This window comes from Centropristis striata, chromosome 15 (assembly GCF_030273125.1).
Source record: "Centropristis striata isolate RG_2023a ecotype Rhode Island chromosome 15, C.striata_1.0, whole genome shotgun sequence".
In the NCBI taxonomy this organism is placed as follows: Eukaryota; Metazoa; Chordata; class Actinopteri; order Perciformes; family Serranidae; genus Centropristis; species Centropristis striata.
Window position 1 is genome coordinate 29,557,280 of NC_081531.1, and position 5,494 is coordinate 29,562,773.

The window sequence follows — 5,494 nt, forward strand, 5'->3', positions numbered from 1 at the left end:
GCACACTAAATTGAGCACCCCTGATTTAAACCACGAGACAGCAGTTTATTTTAGACGTTGACTAGAGCCGGCTGATATGGGATATTTTGAACATATGCCGATACTGATTTAAGAGCAGGAAAATTCATCAATAGCCGATATGGTGGCCAATATAAGTTAGTACATTTTTGAGCTTGAATGAAAATTTTACTTTTTTATGTGGATTGTGCACTGGTTTTCACCATTCTGCAAATGTACCCAGAGAGCTACTTTGTCAAACATTAAACTTTATTCCATTATATTTAATATTGTTGTACATTATTAGACAAATGATGTATTGCATTGACTATATTACATTACATTGCTGATCAGTGTCAGTCAATTGCTGACCAATAAAAAAAGAATAAAAACATTAACACTATTTCTCAATTACCCCTAGCAATGTTTTCTGCATTGTTACATCTTTAAACTTTAAAACATAAAAATATGACTGAAGTTGTACCCAAACGCCAAAGTGCTGTCTGATACGCTGTTAAGCCTGAACTCATTCCTTTTTAACTATTTTGAATATTTAAAATGAGTACTTACTTTGACTTAAGTGCATGTTATTATGCCTGCAGGAGTGCAGAGCTGCTGCACTTAGCTGACACCCTGTTTAATGTGAATCTTCACTGGCCTGTAGTTTGGGCCGGGGCTATCAGTTAGGGAACAGCACAGAAATTTACAATAATGCAAGAAAATTAAGGATCATGTCATCATTGGTAACTTATATATAACCAAAACTAAGTTGTGCCGTTGAAGCCTTTGTTGGTTTGGTTTATTTGAGTATACCGCTGACAACATCTGACTTTGACTTTGACCATTCAGCTCACCTCTCAATCCAAACAGAATTCTAAAAACACAGTGACACACAATACGCAATATTGTATTCTAGGTTTGATGAACACAGACAATAGCATCACTACCTTTCAACCTTATGACACCAAAACAAACCACTTGCTCATTCATGTTTAGTTTTTGAAAGAATATGTCAAATTCGTTGCAACTACAAACATACGGAAGTGTGGATTACCAGGTTCTTTCAACTGCTTTATCTTGTGTTTAATGAGAGTGATTGTGACTCTATTCAGGCTCTTTCAAACACAATATCAGCCCTGCTGTGATGGCAGATAGGATAGCATCAAGTGGTTACAGTGATAAGAACAGTTATAATGTTTAAGTTAGGGCGGAGGAACTTATGGGGTCGTAAAATGATAAGGACTTAGTATAATTAAAACAGACAAACCAGTTGTATTGTTATTATTAACATTATTATTATTATTATTATTATTATTATCACTGCAGGCACATACAGTTTATTTACTAAGTAATAATAACTTGAAATACACCTTAGTAGTAAAAAAAAAGAATATTTTCCAAAAAATTTGCTAGATTTGGACATTTTAGGAAATTAAAACATATTTAGAATTTTCGCATTAACAAAACAGAGATAAGCATTTTTGTTACACTCCTATGAAAAGTACAATAACCAATTTTACTTTATATTAGGATTTATTGAGAAAGTACCACAACCAAGACGCAAAGATTTCTATGAATCTGAATTAACATAAATATGCAACCATGTTGTTTCACATTGAATATGGTTGCAGTGCAAAATTAATCAACTTATATGATAATACTTCTTTAGTAAGTCACTTACACTGCACAAGAGTGAAACAACTGGTCTCAAGTGAAGATTTTCTCCTTGATTCCTCAGACTGTGAGTTCAGTATTTCAAAGTAGCCGTTGTTTCGGCTTTACCTGGCCATTCAGAGAATCCAAGGTTTTAATGTTTTCATTAATGTCAATAGATTCCCCTCAGGGATAAACACTTCTTGTTTCCATGGTGACTTTGTTTGTTCAGCACTGACAGAGTTTAGATCGAGCTGTGTCTCTTGTCAGCCCGCTGCTCTCATTTGGTGTTACATGAACCAGGCTTCACCAGCCATAATGAGTCCGAGAGGATTTAATGCTGAACTCGGGATAAAAGCAACCCATCCACGTTTGTCTCCACTTTCATTTTGCCTTGTTGATGATGAACCACAAGACTAAGGTAACAGGTGGAACACAACACCATAGTACAATGATGAGAACCTGAGATCATTTTAACAATTCATTGCATAATTAATTTGCTTTATTCCCAGACGGTCTGAGAGAAGAGGCAAAAGCATATCCTAATTCTTATTTTACTGCTTGTGTCATCTCAGTAAATATTTAACATGTTTCTGTTGGGCAGCTGTTAATGTAATAGAAGCAAATCGGCACACAAAAGTTCAGAGAAGCTAAAAACTCCTCTCATGTGAGGGTAAAACATTTCCCCAAGGTAAAAAATTTCCCCTGCCTGATGGAACAAATTAAGTTTTGCTGGTGAGGTCGATGAGTCAACAACGTGTGATAACAACAACACAAGGTGGGCCAACAAAATACACCAACAATCCAACAACAAGTGAAAAGTGAAACCACTAAGAGCACTGTGGTGGATCCTTTGGCAGTTGGCCAAAGTCACGTCCAAGGAGAAGTTATATGACTTGTGTACAGTGCATTTGTATCCTTGCTTTATCCTCTTGTACTGAGCTCATTGCTCTTTTTTCTGCCAAGAAAAATGAAGACATTTTTTATTCTATTAGCTTATCCAAGATGTGCTGTTTCCATGAAGCAGACCAGTAACATCTCTTTTAGAAAAACATAAACTTAATTACTTTGTAGCTGACTGGAACAACTCCCACATGATTGCGAGTAATCACATCAACCAACTACAGTCATTTTTTTTCAGAAGTCAGCAAGAGATAGTGGTGCAGTTTAATTACTTATAAAGCGTTTAACTGTGATTTAAATACAGATTAAACAACCAAGAGCCGCAGTAAAAATATTAATTGGAACAGTATATTTTAAAACCATGGACGCAACTTTTTTTTCACTCTTTCAGCGATAAATATTAAACATAATGGAAAACAGTCTAAAATCTTGGCTGCTGTCCCCCATGCAACTCCATTTGGGATCAAAGCGGTTTATGAGTGACAAACTGACGATCCAACATTAAATCCTGACACTTTCCCTCTTATACAGGGATACAGCTAGGATACGAATATTCAGAAAAGTAAAACCACAAGATAACTCATTAATGTCTTTAATAACAAGTGCAAAAGCATGTAGCTTGCCTTGACAAAATCTAAACTTTGTATTGTGTAATATAGCAGCACTGCACACTGCTGCTTGATCAAGACCAAAGCACTCCCATTTATACTCACTAACATCATGTGAATGTGTAACCTAAATGAATGACTAAGCTCCACATTCACACATTTATATTCATATCTTAGACTAGGTTCAAAGAAGAACATTCATTTTTGTAAATGGAGAGTGTGAGAGTAATTGGTTAACCTCCTGTGTATTCTTCCTAAACAAACTTGTTCAAAGCTTGGTGACTCACCTCACATGGTTTGTCTTAAATGTCTCTCAAGTCCCCGACCTTCTTCCCAGATCATGAAAGCTCTCCTCTGCTTCCTTGATCCTGCTAAAGTGTAAACTTATTTGACTCTTTATCTCCTCCCTCTCCCTCTCTCTCTCCCTCTCTCTCCCTCTCTCTCTCTGTCCTCATAGACCTGCAGATTGAAGCATGTAACCTACATGTGCACTTTAACTCCCTCTAGTGCATCCATTCATCGATTGCCCAAGTGTGTTTTCAAACTTTGAGGGGCTTAACATATCTCAACAGATTACCATTTTGTGAAACAAACAAGGATTTGTAAAAAGCTCTATGTCTCTATTGTGTGTGGTCTGTGAAGCAATATTCAGGAACAGTGGTGCTTTGAGTCAAATGCAGTTGACACTGGCATGCTCATATATTTTTTATCATATATTTATTTATGTATGGTGCGGGGAGATGAAAGGTCTGTCACCACAGTGACGCATACGCATAGACACTGGAATAGCCACTATGCTATGAAATACGCTGCCTAAACAATGTTTTTAATTGGTTTTATTAAAAAAAAAAAATACAAGTTGGAAAAATAATTTAAATACAGTTGCTTAATACTTAAATGATATTTACAATTTTCCGAGTGTACTGGGGTGGTTGTAACACATGTCAGGCCAAGTTTTAATGTATCTGTAATATACATAATTAATCAATCAAATATTCAAAATAAAATGTTGTTTATTTTCTATGTTTACCTTACAAAATCATCAGTCATTCTAATTAAACTTTTCAGACATTTAATCTCAGGACAGTATCCAAAAAAAAATAAATAAATGGTTCATAGGAAAGTTAAATTTTTTCCCTAAAAAGGCAAAACACTATTGAAGCATCTTCCAAAAACTTCCCAGCAGACAGTCCAGTTATAGATTTTGGCATTAGAGGCACATGCATAGTGGCCACACACATAAATATGTGCACATACATGATAATATGATATTATGGTAGTAGTAGTAGTAGTAGTCGGTAATAGATCATTATTTAACAAAAAAATGTTAAATAGGAGTTAAGGAGGTTTCAGACAGAAAGATTTGTGTGGATGTTGTTTTGAATGTTAATATCCTTAAACCAAGAGGGAGCCATAAAACATGAATAAACAACATATTTAGGGAGGAGGAGAAGGCCTGAGAATCACAGTGGCTGCTAAGACTATTTGCTCAACTAGAAATAGCAGTGTGCTACGCTTCATAAAACTGACCGGGTCAACGCGGGTAACATTTATCAAGTGCATAACGTTGAGTGTTAAGCAATAAGTGAACTCATCTGGACGCACTGGTCCAAAAAATGAGAATCAGTAAGCAAAGCAAGAGCACAGCAATAGTCTTGTTATTTTAATCAACGTATTAAACCACCATTTTTTTAAATAATATCTCATGCTTTACACCACTGCTTCTTTCTTTGACAGAGCCAACGTGAAAGTATAATTACTTACGTTTATATATTCATGGTGCATAACCTTCAGCAACCAAAATAAACAACACGTTAGCAAATACTCAGCAATAAAATGATAAATGAATTAAATTAAATAAATCAATGAATAAATATTAAATAAAATATTTTTTTTTAAATTGCAAATCTGAAGAAATAATTATTCTCAGTAAAAGTTTTATAAAACTTTTACTATTAATAGTTAAACCTAATACAGAGTGCTTTATCTCGATAATAAATGTAGTGGTTCTCAGACGGTGTAGCTGTTAAAGAGGTCAGGGTTTCTAATCAATTTTAACATGCCAATAATAACCTTAGAGGCAATTGTATGTAATATATCATCTGCAATTATATCAATCAATCAAAGTACTGAGCAATAATGAGAGATAGTCAGCATTGATAATCTAATTATATGACATGAAATATGAAATGGCCATCTTCCTGCATTTTTTATTTGATCAATAATCAGCGGAGCGCTCATAGGAATGGTTATAGCAGTGAGAGTTGCATGCTTTGTGTAGCAGTGGTGACTGTGCACTTGAGGCAAGCAGGCCATGTTAGATTTATCTAGCC